Source organism: Rhineura floridana, chromosome 7 (assembly GCF_030035675.1).
Source record: "Rhineura floridana isolate rRhiFlo1 chromosome 7, rRhiFlo1.hap2, whole genome shotgun sequence".
Lineage (NCBI taxonomy): Eukaryota > Metazoa > Chordata > Lepidosauria > Squamata > Rhineuridae > Rhineura > Rhineura floridana.
In genome coordinates, this window is record NC_084486.1 from 77144842 (window position 1) to 77166012 (window position 21171).

At 42.8% G+C, this 21171-nt stretch overlaps 1 protein-coding gene and 1 long non-coding RNA gene across 4 annotated transcripts in view; one reads left to right on the forward strand and one right to left on the reverse strand.

Moving 5' to 3' along the window:
* The window catches only part of PDCD4 (programmed cell death 4), a 37866-nt gene extending 33337 nt beyond the window's left edge, over positions 1-4529 (reverse strand). Inside the window, exon 1 of one of the 2 annotated variants that reach the window (XM_061636031.1) lies at positions 4245-4529. The gene's annotated coding sequence lies outside the window, so the exon portion shown is untranslated. Of the gene's footprint in view, positions 1-2972; positions 3108-4244 lie in introns of those variants that run through there. The other variant, XM_061636025.1, reaches the window with a different exon arrangement.
* Positions 4530-4583: 54 nt separating this feature from the next.
* On the forward strand, positions 4584-14689 carry LOC133389069 (uncharacterized). 2 transcript variants are annotated; one of them, XR_009764018.1, is made up of 4 exons: positions 4584-6228; positions 9036-9133; positions 10752-11526; positions 14009-14689. It is a non-coding gene; the product is annotated as an uncharacterized LOC133389069 (long non-coding RNA). The 2 variants fall into 2 exon arrangements; XR_009764017.1 differs by lacking the exon at positions 14009-14689 and having other exon boundaries at positions 10752-12510.
* The last annotated feature ends 6482 nt before the right edge of the window (positions 14690-21171 follow it).

The following is a 21171-nucleotide window of genomic DNA, read 5'->3' on the forward strand; positions in this document are numbered from 1 at the left end:
AACCCATTTAAGCAGTCTTGTGTGCATGTATCTTCTTGATTAACAGGAATTAGTTAGGCACGTGTTAGGACAGCACTTGGTCATTTCTCCATGCAAATGATCTCGTTTCTTAAGGGGTGTTCTTGAGTCCGTATGTGGGGTGCACATGCATAGGGGTTCCCACATAACACGTATAACAAAAAAGGCAAGTAAACAAGTTAAGCCCTGCGTACTCAGTGCCTCTGAAATGGCTGGCTTAAGTGGTTTAACAATTCACTCTAAGATTGCACAAAGAATGTGTGCACACAGCTTGTGATTAACCACCCTCCACCCTCTCAAAAGGACCTCTTCTTGATCTTACACTGCCTATTTTATTTTCTTAAAGTACACTCTGAGCCTCTCTATTAATTACATACTGTGCATAACATTTAATGCTGTATACCTGTTCTTAATTAAAAGGGTCAATACTAATTTTATTATGAAATATATTATTATTCATAGAGGTTTATTGTAAGGTAAGCTGATATACTTCACTGATTCTCCCAGAATACCACTTCTCAGGGTTCTTTTAGGGTTAAGATAATATCTGGTATAGTCCCATTCTGTGCCTCCATCTCTTCTCTGAAAGCCAGTGTATTGATCTCTCTATAAATGCATCATTTTCAGTACACTACAGTACAGTTCAGTTACAGTAAATGTAAGGTTCTGCACTTTAACACCACAACCTCCAAGGTAATCCTACGTAAGCAGGTAGGAGCTATAAAAGAAGAGAAAGGCTACTCTTGTTAGCACCAGGTTTTTACCACAAGTCAAATTATTTATGTGTCACGTGATGTAACACATACTTACCCTGATATGTTTGTACTATAAACATCTGGGAATCTGCATAAGTGCATTGTTAACATGTTAACCATTCTACTGGTTTGAAAAGAGGCAATGACTCTAATGGCTTAGTTATGAATGCAGACAACTTGAGATCCACAAGTCACTTGCTGATTTGTCTTTGGAATGGGAATACATTTAAAGTACAAGCATCCAAGTTGTAGCCTGTAAACATCCAAGAACTAGCTTTTATCTGGCAGGGCTACTTTGCCTTTAAGAGCTGTGCTACAAGCAGAAATTCACCATGTGAACATTTGCCTAGCATGCAGATGTAGCGATGCAAAAAGTTGCCCTTGTTGCATTTCCTGCTACCATGAATAGAAGAGCTACTAGACAAAAGTTGGTAACCCTACTAAGAATATACAGAATGAATGTAGAAATTGCCCCCAGCTTTTCATATCCAACCATTCCCTGGAATCATTACAGCATTCACACTGTTTTCTATATGAAATATGTTAAATCACTGGTATCCAGCTTTTTTAGATAACGTACCACTGATGAAAAAAAGGAGATTGTGCCACAAAAGCACTAAAACATATATGCATTGCCCTGCCTCTGCTGGCCCCTTCTGTTCCTATCCAGAGATATCACAGTCCTAGTTCCCACAAGGTGTCCTCTGAAGTGTTGCATAAAACTCCACAAAAGAGTCTAGGTTGTAATTTAGTACCTGAGCAACCATATCACACTGAAAACTGGATTATTGCTTCAAACACAAAACCATGTTGTTTGAAGGGCCCAAAGATCATCTCTAGTCAGTTTCTCTGTTCAAATCCAGAACCATCTACCACTAACTGACACAAGCACACAGAAAATATCACACAGGAACCCCTGCTAGACAAACAGCTCTGCATCACATGACTCAAGCAAACCAAGCACCAAGCCACATGCTAGAAGAAAAGCAAAACACCCTCAAAGTCACTAGCCAATCAGACCTGAAGAAAACATTCCTTCCCAATCAGGCAATGAAGAGAAGCAAAATCCATTGGGAAGTCTTTGGAAGAGCAGTTTTACTGGCCAATGGCAACTGCACCATCCAACTTATTCTCTCTAGTTGGGAAGTGAACTGGTCCTCTCTTGTTACCTGCAGATTGTATCATCACAGCCCCAATGTCATATGGAGGAGGGGAGACCCTTCACCATGCCACTGGGCCTGAACTAAAGCACTGAAAAAGGAGATGCCCTTCATAAGTTTATCTAAGCATGCCTTAAAACAGGTGTAAGGTTTAGTATGATGCATGTAAAGAAGCACGAGCAGGTAAGAGTCCCATCTCTCACAAAAGCTGCAACCCTCAAAAAGCCAAAAAAATAAAAAGAACACTGACTTGTAATGGCAACACTTCGTTTACCCCACTACAATTCTCTTTAAATAAATTGGACTGATCTGCAGTACACTGTGGAAGCCCCACTGGACCCGATTGGACTTACTTCCGAGAAGACATGCGTGACAGCTACAATAATGCGCGTTTACTCAGAAATAAGTCCCGCTGGGTTCAAGGGGCTTATTCCCAAGTGTGTAAAGCTTCAGTCTTATGCACTTTATAAGGGTAGGGCTTACTTCCAAGGAAAAGATACACAGGATCGGGGTACATGCCGCCCATAGACTACAGTCCTACCCCCATTTTCTCAGGAGTGGAATTTACTTCCGCGTACAATTGCACGGGATCGGGAGCATATCGTCTAAGGCTGCACACACTTGCTTGGGAAAAAGGTCCATTGCGTACAGTGGAACTTACTTCGAACAAACATGAAGAAGATTGGACTGTAAGACATTTTTTCCTATCTGGTTTAGTTCGATTGCAACACCAGCAATCAGATATGTATTTCCCTTTTTTAATCACTCTCTAGCCAACCGTTAGAGGCAAAATGTATATCAATTTGCTTTTCAAAAATGGAGTCGAATTCGATTGCCGAGAAGTCGTTTAGAAACAGCTCGTTTGTTCAGATACAAGAAATTCTTATAACATTTTTGCACTGAGCTCCTTTCAATCAAGAAGCTTCCATGCTGCTTGCTTTATATCTCTCGATTTCTTTACCAGTAAACGTCAGCGAGAGGCAGAGAACTACCAACCTAAACTACCAACTACTTAAAAATGAAAATGTGAGAAAGTCACCCTTGTCCTCCTCTTGCTTTTATTCAGAAGCTGTTGATCATAAAACTGGCCCACAACACTCTTGCCTAGTCCTTCCTCCTCGGTAGATCGACATCAGTTTCCTCCACTCCGTCTCACTTTGGGTTGTTTTCAAACAGTCCTTTATTTCCCCCCACGTTTAGCCCACGGGGTAGCCCCGCCTACGAAGCACAAGAAGGGAAACTATTGGAGGAGGCTGCCCGTCAAATTAGAATAGACCTTCCCCGAGCGAAGGGTGTGAATGTGTGTCGCTTTTCCTCGGTTCTCTGAAGGTGCGTTGACAGCCATTTTCGTTGGCGCAGTTAATTTTGCCTGAGAAGCATTCCGTCAGGTTCTAGCGGCAATGCTAGTTTGCGTTTGAGGATCCGTTAATACGGCAATTTTCTATATACCGCCATGATTCGCTTATAATATCAGCACTTATTAATTGCAAACGCCCCCAAGAGATTTACAGACCAAGAGATTATTAATACCATCATCATCATCATCATCATCATCATCTTGTCTCGACTGCATTTCAATTATCTGAAACCATTTTTGTAGTTGGGGCGGGGGGAGAGGCGCACACCCGAATCTGGAAAAGTACTTTATTTTCCAGATTCGGGTGTGTGCCCCTCCCTCCAAGCCCCAGCTACAAAAATGTGGTTTCTGATAATTGAAACGCAGTCGAGACAAGATGATGATGGTGGTGGTGGTATTAACAATCTCTTGGTCTGTAAATGTTCCGAATCTGGAAAAGTACTGACTTCTGTCAAGGATTATCAGTACCTCGGGCACAGTCATTAACCAAAATGGAGACCATAGTCAAGAAATCAGAAGAAGGCTAGGACTGGGGAGGGCAGCTATGAGAGAACTAGACAAGGTACTCAAATGCAAAGATGTATCACTGAACACTAAAGTCAGGATCATTCAGACTATGGTATTCCCGATCTCTGTGTATGGATGTGAAAGTTGGACAGTGAAAAAGGCGGATAAAAAAAAAATCAACTCATTTGAAATGTGCTGGAGGAGAGTTTTGCACATACCATGGACTGTAAAAGACAAATAATTGGGTGTTAGAACAAATTAAACCAGAACTGTCACTAGAAGCTAAAATGATGAAACTGAGATTATCATACTTTGGACACATCATGAGAAGACATGATTCACTAGAAAAGACAATAATGCTGGGAAACACAGAAAGGAGTAGAAAACGAGGAAGGCCAAACAAGAGATGGATTGATTCCATAAAGGAAGCCACAGACCTGAACTTACAAGATCTGAACAGGGTGGTTCATGACAGTTGCTCTTGGAGGTCGCTGATTCATAGGGTCGCCATAAGTCGTAATCGACTTGAAGGCACATAACAACAACAACAGACTTTCTTTGCCCACCACCTCAACCCTTCGTTTATTGATCCGTTGGATTTGCAGGCAAGTAAACCGTAAGCCTCGACTGCAGGCTTACATATCTCCGTCCTAAGCCTATCTGCAGATCGATCGTAGTCATCTAAAGCAGGAGCCACTGGCTTCAACGAAGTGCAGTACTGACTGCCGGGGATCGCGACGGATAGCGATGGAACTGATGAGCACAAGGGCAAGTTTGGAGGAGGAACCGCAGGGGAGCGAAGCCGGGAGAGCGGAAAGGCGGAGACAGCTTGAAGTGGAAAGGGAAGGGCCTGGCCAGTTCGGAGGAAACGGGTACACGCCGGCTGTCCGCAAGGACGGAAGGGAAAGGGAGGTGCCCCTTTCAAAGAACCGCTTCTGCTTATTCCGCTCGCGATACCTATTTTCCCCTATGGCGTCCGATTGATTCACTTCAGATTTGTGAGCGCAAAACCGTGATGGAAATTTTATTATTCGGCGCTGAATCTTCACTGATTCTTTTAAGACCAGGGTTTAATTCGTGCTAAGCCTGAGCCCGGGCGTCTGACTTCGCAGCGCAGGATTGAACCCTCGCACACGTGAAGGAACAATCGAGAGCAGTGACTGTGGCCATGCGCAGGGGATCTTTCTCGCGCCGGGCGGGTGGCCCGAATCAGACAGGCTGGAGCGCTACCCGGGCCAACCGTTCTTTTTTCGGAAATCCGTCAGTGGCTTGAACGCATGTTGGGGCAAAGCTCCTTCAGCCCCGTAAAGCGATGCTGAGGCTTTCTCCTAGTTCCCTTCCCCACATGCGTGAAAGAAAGAACTGCAGCCGCCCTGGGCTCCTACTGGGAGGAAGGGCGGGATATAAATCTAACAAACAAGGAAACGCGCTTGTATCAGGCAATCGATAGGATGGCCTTGTGGAAACACGGATTTACTCTTGCAGCCTTTCTGTGCTGCGTCTTGCATGCCACCTGTGAACAGAAACGTAGAGTGTGGTTTGGTTTGGGGTTTTTTGTCTTCCACGCGCCACGTCCCCCCCCCCATCGTGCGCGCAGACACTCCAGTGGAGCAACCTCGCCATTCTGTATACTGGTATCAATGGGAATCTTATTTTCTCTCATGACCATGCTGCTACTGCTGCTGCTGCTGGGAACCTAGTCACGACTGCATTTTTCCTTCTCTCTCCATTCGCATTCCAAATTCCCAAGCACTAGTTGATGCGTGTGGAGGAGGCCCCTGCTTCGTATGCGAGCGATTCCCTTTCTGCTGCTGGGGGAGAGGCGCCAGCAGGCTGGTAATTCAGAAAAGCAGAGTGCCACACCATATTATGGGATAGCATCTGAGTCTGTGAGCAGGACGTTATGGGCCACATGCAGGGTAGGCAAGGTGGAGGGGGTGTCTTTTGCCATAGCTGGAGAAGTGTGTGGTGTACACTGAGAACAGCCGAACTTGTGAATTGTGGCAATGCACATTAACCAAATGGGGGGAAATCCCCAAGTGATTATTTTAAAATAGACTTAAATGCACAGGTGATTTCATGTTATGCAAATCAATAGACTCTGCAGAATACATTCCAGATGTTTCAGTTCCAGTTGATAGTGAAGAACAATTTAAAATATATGTGAATATAACAAAAGAAAGAGGGCCCAGGGGTGTTTTGCATTCTGTTAATTAACAGATCCAGACACGTCCTTTGTGATCATAAGCCTTTGGTTTTTCTGACCATTCTTGCCATAACAAGACATGCAGGTTTGGAAGTGCTCCACCTATCATAAGAAGCAGAAGAGAAAGTACACAACGATCTGATTGGACCCTAATGAATTCTAAACCGAGAGAAACAACAGGGAACAGTCGTCTTTCAGCACGACAAAGACTGAGTCACATCATAGGTCTGTTTCCCAGCTACAGCCACAGGCTTGAACCATAGGAAATTAGCCTGTGCATTTCATACAATCACAGCTAGCTGTTGAGCTGGATTGAGAGAATACCACAACAACTAGTCTCAGTTATCTGAGCCTAGCCAAGATGTCAGCATGCATGCACAAGGAGAAGATATCAGCATGCTGAGGATAACCTAGTGGTTCACAGCAGTATAAATTAATGGGGGGGTAAAGCACACACAGCACAGCAAGATCTTGGTAGGCATGCACAGTAAACAATTTCAGTGATGATAATAAAAGCATGCATGCAGTTTTTTTAATTATTTACAAAAAATAGCATATTATACATTTTATCTATCAAACACAATGACCAATTGGTTTTGACAAATTATTACAATGGGATATATGTATTTTTACATGTCCAGTGTGTGTATATGGAGTCTTAGGCTCAGTTGGTTCAGTTCTGTCATTGACTGTTGCTCTTTCTTTTGTGGTCACCCTCACCACCTTGCTGCATGGAGCTTATGGAAAACAACACCAACACAACTTCTAACAAGACTATAATATTGGCTGGGAAGGCTCTGCTGTTGGTGATTTTGTTGAATATGGTATGGGGTGGAAGTGCATGAGTGCAGTTGTAGTAGAGCATTTTCAGTGGTAAGAAACTCCCAGTACAGATCTGATTGTCTCCCATGTTATATACATTCAGGCACCAACCTAAAACATTTGTTTTTACCTGCCTTTGGAGCATAATGATGGTAACTCTATTGGTTTGTATGTTGTTTTGTATTGTTTTGGTTGTATGTTGGTTTGTGTGGTGTATTGGTTAGAGTGTTAGACTACAACCTGGGAGACCAGGGCTCAAATCCCCACACAGCCATGAAGCTCACTGGGTGACCCTGGGCCAGTCACTGCCTCTCAGCCTCAGAGTAAGGCAATGGCAAACCACCTCTGAATACCACTTACCATGAATCATAGAATCATAGAGTTGGAAGGGGCCTTGTAGGCCATCGAGTCCAACCCCCTGCTCACAGCAGGAAATTCACAGCTAAAGCATCTCCCGCAGATAGCTGTCCAGCCTCTGCTTGAAGACATCCAGCGAAGGGGATCCCACCATCTCCCTAGGCAGTCGGTTCCATTGCCGAACTGCCCTTACTGTCAAGAAGTTCCTTCTAATGTCCAATCTGAATCTACGCTCCTGCAACTTAAAACCATTAGACCTAGTCCTACCCTCTGGGGCAGCAGAGAACAAATCTGTACCCTCCTCTATGTGACAGCCCTTCAGGTACTTAAAGAGTGCAATCATGTCACCCCTCAGCCTTCTCTTCACCAGACTGAACATGCCAAGTTCCTTCAACCTTTCCTCATAAGACTTGTTCTCCATACCGGCTATCATCCTCGTCGCCCTCTTCTGAACCCACTCCAACTTGTCTATATCTTTCTTAAAATGAGGCACCCAGAACTGAATGCAGTATTCCAGATGAGGCCTGACCAATGCAGAATATAGTGGGACTATTACTTCCCTCGACCTGGAAACTATAGCTGTGTTTATGCAGCCCAAAACCACGTTTGCCTTTTTTGCTGCAGCATCACACTGCTGGGTCATGTTCAACTTGCGATCCACTACAATTCCAAGGTCCTTCTCACACGCACTACTGCTAAGCCGGGTATTTCCCATCCTGTACCCGTGCATTTTGTTTTTGTGGCCTAAATGCAGAATCCTGCATTTGTCTTTATTGAATGTCATTTTATTAATTTCAGCCCAATTTTCTAGTCTATCCAGGTCCCTTTGGATTTTATTCCTGTCTTCCATTGTGTTAGCTGTCCCTCCCAGTTTCGTATCATCCGCAAACTTCATAAGGCTTCCCTCCACCCCATCATCTAAGTCATTGACAAAAATGTTGAAGAGTATCGGCCCCAGGACAGAACCCTGTGGCACTCCACTCGAGACCTCCTTCCAGTCCGAAGCAGAGCCACCGACGACCACTCTTTGAGTACGGTTTTCCAACCAGTTGTGAATCCACCTGACAGTATTTCCATGTAGTCCGCATTTGACTAGTTTGCTAATCAAAAGGTTGTGGGGGACTTTGTCAAACGCCTTGCTGAAATCTAGATAGATGACATCTACAGCATTTCCACCATCTACTAAGCTAGTGACCCGATCAAAAAAAGAGATGAGATTAGTTTGACAGGATTTTTTCTTGACAAACCCATGCTGGCTCCTTCTAATCACAGCATTGTCATCTAGATAGTTGCCAATGGACTCTTTTATTATCCGTTCTAATATCTTTCCCGGTATTGAAGTCAGACTGACCGGCCTGTAATTCCCCGGATCTTCTTTTTTACCCTTTTTAAAGAGCAGGATGACGTTTGCCCATCTCCAATCCTCCGGCACCTCTCCCGTTCTCCAGGATTGCTACTGATGCAAGGTTGCACACTGTTCCCTTTTTGGGAGAAAACGGAGGCAAAATAGGTGTTGAACAGTTCTGCTTTTTCCTCATTATCTGTCAACATTTTGCCATCCTCACTGAGCAGCAGTCCCACCGTTTGCTTGGTCTTTCTCTTGCTTCGAACATATCTGAAAAACCCCTTTTTGTTGTTCCTCGCTTCCCTCGCCAGCCTCAGCTCATTCTGGGTTTTAGCTTTCCTTACGCTATTCCTGCAAGCCCGAGCCGCTCGTCGGTACTCTTCCTTGGTGATGCGTCCTTCCTTCCATTCTTTATACATGTTTTTTTTTACTTTTACCTCCTCCACCAGTCTTCCGTGTAGCCACATTGGCTTTTTCCGATGTCTTCCATTTTTCTTCCTATTCACAGGGTCACCATAAGTTGGGATCGACTTGAAGGCAGTCCATAGGGGAAATGCTATCAGCTCTTGGTTTATACTATCGTGCTGCTGACTGCTTTGGACTGGGGTAATTGTATATTATGCTAATTAAGTCATTTTTTAATATTGTATTGCTTATAATTTTTACTGATATATTTTATATTTGTGGTTAGCCACTCTGGATCTTTCTTTGAGGAAGAACCTGTTGTAAGCAGTTATACACATTAATAATGAAGTTCGGTTGTATTCAACTAAAACCTACTCAGACTCAGAGTAGATCCACTGAAATTAATGAACCCAAGTTAGTCATATCTATTAACTTCAGTTGGCCTACTCTGAGTAGAACTAGCATTGAATACCCCCCTTTGTGTGCACATAAGGTACCTATCTTGGTACATCTGGATGGGGAACCTGTACACCACCCAATGTTGTTGGACTCCATCTGCCCCAGCCAGCATGGCCAATGGTCAGGTTCTCCTGCACTGAACTTTAAATCTCTGGCTTGAAATCAGCTGCTCTTCAAGATGCACCAGAAGACTTGACACTGTAGCAATGCAAGAAGAAAGGTGCAAGTAGGCACACTTTATGAAAGATCATCATGGAGAGCCTTTGTTTTGCCTCTGGTCCTTGATCTGCATTTCAGAAAGGAGAGCTGGAAGACTGACGCTACTGAAATATTCTGTAGCTTGTATATCCTGCAAGCAGGGGTCACTCACCTGTGGCCCTCCAGATGTAGTTGGACTCAAAGTCCCATCACCCCTGACCATTGGCCATTCTGGTTGGTACTGATGGGGTCCAACATCATTGGGAGGACTGTAGGATAGCCACCTCTGCTCAAAAGGGAAAGGTGGTTCCAGATGGCTATTTTGTAACTTGTTTTTCCTGTACATTCAGTGCCATGTGATTCACTAAAGGTTCCCAGAACAAAATCACAGCCTCCTTCCAATACAAGCTTCCCACTTGGGATGTGCTAAATACAACCTCAAATCCCCATCAGGACTTTGGAGCTACAAAATCCCGCTTGAGCCCAGTAGTTACAGGCACTGCATATCTCTGGCGAGCATCCGTAGTCTGAGCCTCATGACACTTTTATGTGGTGTAAGTAATTAGCATTATTCTGTGGCAGGTGGAAGATGAGACACTAAGTGAGTGACCTAAAGACACACGCTGAGTCAGTGGTTAGAGAATTGCCTAGACTTGCTCACACTAGATCTGTGCTTAGTAATAAGTGAGCTTCCATTATTTGGGGTATTTAGCACATGGCTCATTTATTGTATCAAAGTATCCCATTGAAGCCAATTATTATTAATCTTGTTACAAATAGAAGTTAACAGTGCAGTTAACTAGAAATATATGGGTTTATAAGTACAAGCTATACTTGAACCCCAGACCTTTAGTTGGAAGACACTGTGAGACTAGGTTGCCCACTCTGACTATGGAGTTTGAGGGAAAGGAGAGTTAAACATTTGGAACTGGCTAGTAATAGAGCCCAAGGGTGTTCATTGCCTTAGGCAAATTAAAAAATTGCCATTCCCCTTTTCATTTTGATAATATCCAATGAGCTCATTAAGATATCACCTGATAAAGATAAATTATGTCATTAGTTTACCCGAAGAAAGACTAGAATTGTCATGCTTTCAGCTATTAGCTACTTATAAATTTATGTTGTTGAAAATAACTCTTTTCTTCCTCTTGCTTGTGCCTAGAACTTGTTGAAGATATGGAGCTTCTGATCACACTTTGGAACCACTTCCCAGTAAAACAAACATAACAAATCCTTGCTGTAGGCAAAGGTGGCATTGGTAACCAGTCAGGTGATGTTCACTTGGCATGGATGCTGGATCATGTGCAGCTTCTGTTGATTACATTAAATCTTTTCCAAACAGAGGGATCCGGGTTTCCTCCTAAGACGTTTAGCTCTTCAGTTGTGGCTCAAGAAGTGGGAAAGGGCACAAAAGCAAACAAGGGCTCTTCAGTGAAGTGGACCATAAAAACACCTTAAATCCTGTTACATGATCTATCAGCCACACAACCTGTCAACTCATGAGACTCTCATGAGACAGAAACATGGATGAGATGAACAAACTTACTGCAAAGGCATCTGGTGATGAGCATGCAGGTTGTCTGCCAAGGCCAGAAACTTGTTTTTGTGTCATGAAAAAAAAAACCATTCTGCCGTGCAGGAGTCCATCTCAGAAGATGAAAAGTTCTTTGTATTGGCCACCACAAGAATCCACATCCTGCAGGAAAGCACTGTGAACTTCAAAACTTGCTCGCTTTCCCCAAAGGCCATAATACTGTGCAAAGTACACACTAGGGATGAGGAGAAAATTAGATTCCATTTGCATTTCAAGCTGAATCTGTCAAATTCACACTTTCCGAAATAATATGAGAACTGAAATACAGCCATCCTGTGAAGTTTGCCCTTAAAACTAATTTTGCAGTGCAGTTTGCCAGCCAACGTTTACAAAAAATGTACATGTAAGAGAAGAGTGCATAAAATGAATATATGAGTGAAAATAACATACAAAAATGCATTATATAATTTTGCTTGCAAAAATGTGTACATTAGTCAAAAACTGCCTACAAAAATGTGTTTATTAGGAGAAATTCACACTAAAATACTGGAGAATTTTCATGAGGATTTTAAAAAAAGTCAGCAAATTGCTGCAGAAATGTGGAGAACTTAATTTAAGATTGGAAAAATGGGAAATGGAGAGAATTGAAATGACACATTAAGTAATCATAGGAAGAAAAGCTTCATAATAACAGGAAGAAAAGCTTCATAATATAAAGCTCAAAGTTTTTATCATGATTAGGTTTAAGGCATTAGTAGTATCTTTGCCATTGTTAGTAGTTCAGCTAACTAACCAAGAGTAAACTCTGACAATTTTCCCCACCAAAATCTACTGATGTTCTCTCTATTTCTAAAAATATTTATATGCCACTCTCTTACAATACATCAGGGTGGTGTACAGCAACATAAAAGCTGTTACAAGCAGTACAGAACAATCATTAAAATGACTGGCTACTTAGGAAAATTTTAAACAACTGCATAGGCCTGTCGGCTTGAAAAAGTCTTCAAGAGATGTGTGACAGTCAAAAGCAAGGGTGTCTGCTGCATCTCTGCTGGAAGAGTTTCCACAGCAACAATAAATGACTGACTTCTGGCTGAGTCAGGCCTCTGTAACATGGGGGACATTGAAATCTCCAGGGTGATCTATAAATACTAATTGCTGTTTGCAAAGACATTCCTCTCCATTAAATACTGAGGGAGAAAGTAGTTTAAAGCCAGACTGAACACGTCCTACGCAACTGCAAACTTTCACCTACAGATGTTTTGCATGGTTGTCTCCTTAATGATTCAGCCATAAAAAATACGTCATCAATCCATAGGCATAGCACTCATTAAACTGAGAGGAGAACCATGTTTGTATGCTCCTTGGAGGACTGGTAGGATATAAATGTAGTAATAAATTAATAAACTACCAAAATGTTGCTGTGTGATTGTGCTATTATGCAATTACAGATGCAGCAGCATCTAGGAATCGATAATGTCTTGCTATAACACAGTTTGCATACACTAATTACAGTTTCAACACTCGGGAAACCTGCAGAGTGCCTAAAGTGACTTGCAGTTAGGGTTGCCGTTATATCATTTCCCCAAATCCAGACAGCACTCTCATGCATGCACACACCCATGCACTACGGGAGCTACTAGTGACACATAATACATTACTAGACTAGAGCTGGATCATGGTGTCAATGTTTGAGTATTGACTTGAGGCCTGTTTAGCCTTTTAAAAAAGTTATCATCTGTCTAGCATTGGTAGCCTCAAGCCTGGACTATTGTAACATGCTCTGTGTAGGGCTGCTCTTGGGGTTAATCCAGAAGCTGGTGCAGAATGCAGTGACTGTTTTGCTGATGGGAGCAAACAGCCATGAGTTTTAAACATTTCCAGGGCTGCTGATTTGGTACTGGGGTGTGTTCAAAATGAAGTTGTTGATATAAAACCTGAAACAATTTAGGAGCAAGTCTCCTGAGAGAATACCTTCCCACAGGAGCAGTCAGTGAGGAGGGACGTTGGTTGTCACGCACCTGACCTATTAATGTTGTCACTGCTGCTTACCAGGAGGCAGAAGGCCAAGGCAGCAGGACGGTCAATGCTGCATAGGCTCGTCGGTGGGAGCACCAGGTTATCTTTGTCAATGTGCCTTCACTAGGGGTGCCAACAGGATTTCCTGGGCCTGTACACTGTATCTAGATTGGGTCCCTTACATTCCCATCCATCCCTCAGTCTCTTGGCAATCTATTGGCAAGAATTGCTGCTTATGTATATATATGATCAATATGAGCAGTTATTTTGAATCCACAGTCTTGATTTAAGACACAAGACTCCGAAAGTGTGATCCATGGACCATCAGTAGTCTGCCAGCTTCATTCAGGGGTTCACAAGTTAATGGGAAGCTAGAATTAAGAATGTTAATCTTGGTAATATTTTGCTTTTCATGGTGGCAATGTGTATGTGTGGGGTGTTTTTTTTTTCTTTTCTTGTATTTTCTTGTATTACAATTTGAATTCTATGGTACTCAAAATGTAATACAAGAAGCAATAAAATACAAATAAAAATCATACAGCATCTAGCACAGCACATTACAAATTGCTACAACAGACTGAAAAATCATTAAGTGCTCTGTCAAGAGCCTCAACAATCTTCAAGTGATCTGTAGGGGGAAAAGTTTGGGAACCACTGATTTAAGATGTAATTATTTAACAGATTTATAACCTGCCTTTCAGAGGTTCTGCTCTCACAGGGCATTTTACAACAGTTATAAATCGTTCCAAAACCATAACTATATATTAAATAACAGTGAGGTAATGCTTCTCTTCCTAAATAACCTTTCCAATACAATATGCTTCTGTAGCCCCCCTATTGTCCCTAACTTCTCTCCCTCTTTATAGTGTGTGAAGGAGTGCATCCAACACAGCTGTGAGGCTCTGTGCAGACAAGGTTCAGCTGTGTCCAGCCTCTGAGAACCGCAGCCAGTTTTGACAATATGGCCAGTATGCAAGTCAATGCCAGGGATGAATGTGGACAGCGGTGCAATCCCCATTCCCTGCTTCAATGCATGGAAGCTGTAAGGAGAGTTGCATGGATATCCCTATTATGTAATTTCACTGTTTAACAGTATATACAACTTAGTACTGACTTTGCTTGTTTTCCTCTTCCCTCCCCATTCATCTTCCCTTCTGTATCATGTCTCAGATTATATGCAATTATTATAAAATGTGAATCACCTTGAGTGCTTTGACAGAAAGGTGGTATATAAATGAACAGATAAACAAATAGTGGAACATTTGCAACAGTCCTCTTGTTAGTGCTGCTTTGGCAGAGGCATTCTTCCATAGCTGAAGGTGCTGGGCAAAATTTAAGAGATCCTGGTCCAGCCTCACCATCCTAATTCAAAGCTGTGGCCCAAAGATAGGCTGCATAGGTGATCTATTAATTTCATGCCCTAACATAACATGATGGCTTATTTCTTGATGAAAATGTAGCTATCTTTCACTATGTTTTTGGAGTCTGTCTGCTTTGTTTCCAGCAGGGAATTCATTGGCGATCACTCGTGGCCGAGTAAGATTGTCTTCCAGGGTAAGGTCTTTAACAGTGGGTCCGTAAGTGACTGTGGAGGCCAATTCTGGATCCACACAGCCTCCCACAGTGAGGACATAGGTTTCCAGATGGAAGATGGTCACGATGAGGATTTGCTTGACGTGCCTTCCGCTTATCTCATTTGTCCCTTTCACCCTGTACTCGTGCTTCTTCAAAGTCCATAGCACCTTTGATAATGGCCGACCTCCAATTGGGACGCTCATGGGCCAAAGCTTCCCAGTTCTTGATGCTCATGTTACATTTTTTTAGATTAGCTTTAAGAACATCTTTAAACCTCTTTTGCTGTCCACTGATATTCTGTTTTCCATTCTTAAGTTGGGAGTAAAGTAGCTGCTTTGGAAGACGTGATCAGGCATTCGAACAACATGGCTGGTCCAGCGAAGTTGATGTTGAAGGATCATTGTTTCAACACTGGTAAGTCTTTGCTTCTTCCAATACACTAACATTAGTCCGCCTATCTTCCCAAGTAATTTGCAGAATTTTCTGGAGACAGCGTTGGTGGAATCTTTCAAGAACTTGGGAGTGGCGTTTATAGATGGTCCATGTTTCACAGGCATACAGTAAGGTTAGTAGTACAATGGCTTTGTAAATAAGCATTTTGGTCTCCCTGTGAATATCCCGATCCTCGAACACTCTACGCTTCATTTGGGAGAATGCGGCACTCGCAGAGCTCAGACGATGCTGAATTTCAACGTCGATGTCAGCTTTTACAGAGAGATGGCTGCCGAGATAGGGGAAGTGATCAACGTTCTCCAGCATCGCACCATTAAGCTGGATTGATGGTGCTACAGAGGGATTGGTTCGCACCTGCTTATGCAAGGGGAGCAGGCCACTATAGCAGAGTGGGCAGAACTGGGGTGTCAGTTCTTTTGAATTCATCATTTTTTGTTACCTAGAAAGATAATGCTGGAAGCTAATAATGGCAGTTTCCCACCTTGACCCCAATACATTGTTACATGGACTTGGATCTCTCAACATGCTATATCTATATGATGAAACAGAACCCAGCAATGAATTTATTTTCAGTGCTATGAGCAGGTCAATTTGTGTCTTTACATTTTGCAGCCAGGCCAGGTTTTGCTGGTTTCCCATCACAAATGCAGACCTTTCAGTTTAGGCAACACCCTCCCCTCTAGTTCAAGGTAAGCGTCTGTTGCCATCAGCTTGCTATCTGCTGGAGATAAGCTTAAGTAAACCAACCTACTTTGCCAAGCCTACCAAACCCAACAACAAAGTCAGTTGCTCTTTCTTCCTTCTCTTTTAAAATTCGAGAACAAAGATGACAAGTTCAGACAAGTTTAAAGAAGCTTCAAGGAGAGATTGTGTAACTATGATTTGACATATCCAAAGTTTTGTAATGATGCAAGGTAAGCACAATGCAAAGTCAAAGTGACATTTGCCTCACAGGCCCTACCTAGCACCTGGAGGAAGAACTTTGTAAATAATTGGTAGCTGCTTAATGTGTTGCAGTACATAGGAACTGGCTGTAACTGTTTAATGTAGCATGAGATTTCATATATATATATCTGTCTGTTTTCTGATGGAACTGAGCTATGGGAAATAGAGTATGCTATTGGCAAATAGTGATCTGATCTTGGTTCTGGATAGACGGTAGAGACATGCTTACTGTTGTGCCTGTTCCAGTGCATCTTCGCCTCCCTTTTCTGAAACCCGGGGCACACAATACTAATCAAACTCCACCCTGTTTTTACCTAAAACCTTGTCAGATCAGTTCAAGTGCATTTTTAGAAAAATTCAGCTTCAGGCAGATTTCACAAGTGATTGGTAGATCAACCCATTTGCCTTCCAGGTGTGACCGATGGAAACACTTTGCTGCAGGCTCAGGCAGAGACAGGGAGTGGCTCAACACTTTGCTGTGGGAGATCCTGAAAGGTCTGGTCAGCAGTGGGGAAGGGAGGTGTGCCCAGCAGAAGGCAGTCATAAAAACATTCTGGCTGCTTTTGAAACGGCGAGTGTGTCTGCAGCCTAAGAACACCACATCTGTTACTGAAACTGGATCAATATTATTTTTTGATTGGTGTCTTCTGCTTTCAGAAGGTCAGCTCTGTGGCTTACTGGGAAAGCAATAGAAATGACAGGTAAAGTTTCATCAGAAGTACAACATTGGTCTGGTGAGATAAAGGGCTCAATGCCAGCTGCAAACACACTGTTTTCTACTCACACTGAGGGGAAGGATCAATCAACCAGTTTCCTAATGACCACACCCTCTAATTTAACATTTCCACTCCCTCTGGTTACTTGGCAACTGAGCATGGTGTTTTTTCTACCAGTTTCATTTAAAAAACAACAACCTGGAAGTGTGATTATTTGTATTTTCACTGGTACAATGCAGCTGAAATACAAATCTTTGTTTGAGCAGAGTTATGCTTTTGTGCACAAGTTGGGGGGGGAGAAAATAAAGGTGCCTTTTGCAGCTACATAAAAAAGGCCAGCAGAATGGAGGGGAGCAGCCTGAAGTAGCTTGTCAGCCTACAGGAAATACAATGAACGAAGGGATGAGAGAGTGGGCATGGAGAGGGGGATTGACACACCTACCTAAAAGCATCAGAGCAAAGGGTCTGCAAGCATTGGGGATACAGAGTTAAGATGTTTTTTCCTTCCATTTTCGTATTATCAGAGGATCAGGTTAGTATGGATTTACGGGGGGCGGAACTGTGTGATAGCTTCTGTTTGCCAGTAACATCATGTGAATCATGCAAATTTAAAGGTGATGTGAGTAGCACCAAACACACACTAAACCACCATCTAGATGAGCCCAAAATGAGAGATCATGACCTGGTAAAAAGCCACTCTAGATTTCATGTCCACAAGAATAAATAATAAATGGAAGGGCAATGTAGTCAGAAGTAGAACAATTACAGCTTGTAGCCCCATTTCTCCACCAGTTCCCCTTGCCATCTTCCAGGATTTTGGTTTTACTCCACAGCAGATGGAAACACAGGGTAACAATGGTGATTGGTTGAAGAACTGGGCAAAAGCGTGGTAAATACATGCTTTTCCACTGCCTTCGAGCCTTCGTTTACAGGGCTGCCACTTGGCAGCATCAACAAACACCCTCAAGGTCCAAAATTTAGAAGTGAAATCTTTAGTGAAACACCACATTTTGCTGCTACTGTTTAGGCTGTTGTAGAGCACATGGTTTGCATTCCTCTACAGCGCTGCTTCTGAAGTGCTCCCAGTCTACATAGCAATGAGATGTCTTTTAAAAAAAATCACGATGTGAATGCAAACAAAAATAAAAACCCACATACTCCCAAATCCAAGAACACATACAATTTGAAATATAAGCCACCGTGTAACATCTGACTCCTCAATGCCATGCTGAGCAAGTTTTAAAATCAGTGATGCTTTCATCAGACCTGTAGCTAATAAACATTCATTCACAAGCATGCATTGAGTAAAATTATGACATTCAAAATTATCTAACAAATAGATAATTTATTTTCTGGATTGTAGCGCAGCATACCACTGGTATTTTTAATGTATGACTCTACCCCAAAATTAAAAGTTTCAAAGTTGAAATACCAACTCATGCAGTTACTGCAGTAATTAATTGTCTAGTAGGGGGAAGACAACAGACACATCAAATCTAAATAAAAAAAGGAAAAGCAATTGTATTTTAATAAAACCTAAAAAAGAAAAGACTTAAAATTGGGGACAAGATTCAATAAAATTGGGGACAAGATTCAACTGGCTTATTAATTTAGCCACAGCTAATTCCTTTAGTACTGCAGCAAAGTTACTTGGAGGTCCTGTAAAATGAATTCCAGGTTTTCATAGAATCATAGAGTTGGAAGGGGCCTTGTAGGCCATCGAGTCCAACCCCCTGCTTACAGCAGGAAATCCACAGCTAGAGCATCTCCCGCAGATAGCTGTCCAGCCTCTGGTTGAAGACATCCAGCAAAGGGGATCCCACCACCTCCCTAGGCAGTTGGTTCCATTGCCAAACTGCCCTTACTGTCAAGAAGTTCCTTCTAATGTCCAATCTGAATCTACGCTCCTGCAACTTAAAACCATTAGACCTAGTCCTACCCTCTGGGGCAGCAGAGAACAAATATGTACCCTCCTCTATGTGACAGCCCTTCAGGTACTTAAAGAGTGCAATCATGTCACCCCTCAGCCTTCTCTTCACCAGACTGAACATGCCAAGTTCCTTCAACCTTTCCTCATAAGACTTGTTCTCCATACCGGCTATCATCCTTGTCACCCTCTTCTGAACCCGCTCCAACTTGTCTATATCTTTCTTAAAATGAGGCGCCCAGAACTGAATGCAGTATTCCAGATGAGGCCTGACTAATGCAGAATATAGTGGAACTATTACTTCCCTCGACCTGGAAACTATAGCTCTGTTTATACAGCCCAAAACCGTGTTTGCCTTTTTTGCTGCAGCATCACACTGCTGGGTCATGTTCAACTTGCGATCCACTACAATTCCAAGGTCCTTCTCACACGCACTACTGCTAAGCTGGGTATTTCCCATCCTGTACCCGTGCATTTTGTTTTTGTGGCCTAAATGCAGAATCCTGCATTTGTCTTTATTGAATGTCATTTTATTAATTTCAGCCCAATTTTCTAGTCTATCCAGGTCCCTTTGGATTTTATTCCTGTCTTCCATTGTGTTAGCTATCCCTCCCAGTTTCGTATCATCCGCAAACTTCATAAGGCTTCCCTCCACCCCGTCATCTAAGTCACTGATAAAAATGTTGAAGAGTATCGGCCCTAGGACAGAACCCTGTGGCACTCCACTCGAAACCTCCTTCCAGTCCGAAGCAGAGCCACCGACGACCACTCTTTGAGTACGGTTTTCCAACCAGTTGTGAATCCACCTGACAGTATTTCCATCTAGTCCGCATTTGACCAGTTTGCTAATCAAAAGGTCGTGGGGGACTTTGTCAAACGCTTTGCTGAAATCTAGATAGATGACATCTACAGCATTTCCACCATCTACTAAGCTAGTGACCCGATCAAAAAAAGAGATGAGATTAGTTTGACAGGATTTTTTCTTGACAAACCCATGCTGGCTCCTACTAATCACAGCATTGTCATCTAGATAGTTGCCAATGGACTCTTTTATTATCTGTTATAATATCTTTCCCGGTATTGAAGTCAGACTGACCAGCCTGTAATTCCCCGGATCTTCTTTTTTTACCCTTTTTAAAGAGCGGGACGTCTCCAATCATCCGGCACCTCTCCTGTTCTCCAGGATTTCTCAAAGATAATGGCAAGAGGTTCCGAGAGTACATCCGCAAGTTCCTTCAATACTCTGGGATGCAGTTCATCAGGCCCTGGAGATTTGAACTCATTTAGGTTAACTAGGTATTTCCTGACTATCTCCTTATCAATGTTGATCTGCAATCCCGACCCCTTACTGAGATTGCTACTGATGCAAGGTTGCACACTGTTCCCTTTTTGGGAGAAAACGGAGGCAAAATAGGCGTTGAGCATTTCTGCCTTTTCCTTGTTATCTGTCAACATTTTGCCATCCTCACTGAGCAGCAGTCCCACCGTTTGCTTGGTCTTTCTCTTGCTTCAAACATATCTGAAAAACCCCTTTTTGTTGTTCCTCGCTTCTCTCGCCAGCCTGAGCTCATCCTGGGTTTTAGCTTTCCTTACGCTATTCCTGCAAGCCCGAGCCGCTCGTCAGTACTCTTCCTTGGTGATGCGTCCTTCCATTCTTTATACATGCTCTTTTTTATTTTTACCTCCTCCACCAGTCTTCCGTGTAGCCACATTGGCTTTTTCCGATGTCTTCCGTTTTTCTTCCTCTTTGGAATTGTTTGCGATTGCACTTTTTGTAATACGTTCTTCATGAACTCCCTCACTTCTTCTTTAGTCTATCTAGCCTCGGGATCCTACCCATCATTTCCCTGAGCTTGCTAAAATCGGCTTTCCTGAAATCCAAGGTCCATATTTGACTATATTCTTCTAGTAAGACTTTAGAACTTGTAGTTTTAGTAAGCTTCCATCTCTACCCCCTCCCCAAACTTTCTTAGGGCCAGGTTACACAGTCCTTTTCTTCTTACACGTGAAAAGTTAAAGCTATCTTCACTGTCATACCTTGATGTGCAGGAGCTAAGATGTGAACATGCACACAGTTAGCAATGATTTCCATAGTCACAGGATCTGGCTCTGTTCCAGAGCTACCCTCTGAATGCCTTGGCCTGGATGCAGCCAACCAAAATGTTTGCTAGAACAGTAGGGGCCTGCCCTGAGAACGCTGTACAACTTTGTGCCCTGTGTGTTAACTTAAGCAAATTAAGCTTAAATGCCAGAATTAATCTCATTTTGTGGAAAGAACCAGGGGAACCAACATATGAGCTTGTGGATTGGTCCTGACCTTCATACTGTGTGACTGAAAGATCAGGAGGATTATATTTGCAAAAGACCTATAAGACCAGATGAAAGGTATACAACATTGATAGGAAAGAGAATC